Consider the following 793-nt stretch of genomic DNA (forward strand, 5'->3'; position numbering starts at 1 on the left):
AAAAAACATTTTAACATCCAAAAATAACAGCATAAATTACACTTCGTCAAAAGGTATTGGTCGAATATTTCGATATTATTCTTTTGCTACAAACATTCCGGTCATAAAAGGTCAAATCGCGACCAGTACCCAAAATGGGTACAGACACATGAAAATTTGGACAAATTGAAGCTTTTTCGTTTGAACTGAGAGCGATTTTTGCGTGAACATATTCAAATATAACTAAACACATTAATTTAGAAGTCGTTGCCCAAAAAAGATGTAAACCAGTTTAGTTGTTACAAGTTTTGTATAAAATGTGCAATATAATCGAAATTAAAAAAAAACCGAACCGACACATAAATACTGGTTAAAAATGCACGCACTCTTTGAGATGTGCATTCAATAGAAATCAAAATCGAAATAATTAATTGAATACGGCTGATTTGAAAATGGAATGAGCCGGCCATATGGATATACCCCACTCAAAACGTGGCGCACTTATGCATCACCAAGGCAATACATAGCTATTTTGGGTATATGTTAAATTTTGTTACACGCTTATTTTTCTGTTTAACTTCTGTGCCTTTGCTTTGCACTGTTTTTTCTCTTACCATTTGCATTTGAGCGTATTTTTTTTTTATTTCGATGAATAACTTTTTTTGGTTTTACAAAGAAAGGAAAAACCGAAAGAGTGGTAGAAGTGCGTTTGATATGTCGTTTCGCCATTCCATTTTTTTTTTTTTTTTTTTTTCAAAAACAAATTGAAGAGGTTATCCAAGCTGGAATCTTATAGCATTCATTTCTAAAGGCC

The sequence above is a fragment of the Contarinia nasturtii genome, unplaced genomic scaffold (genome assembly GCF_009176525.2).
Source record: "Contarinia nasturtii isolate CC-2019 unplaced genomic scaffold, AAFC_CNas_1.1 Cnas_scaffold_1371, whole genome shotgun sequence".
Classification (NCBI taxonomy): Eukaryota; Metazoa; Arthropoda; class Insecta; order Diptera; family Cecidomyiidae; genus Contarinia; species Contarinia nasturtii.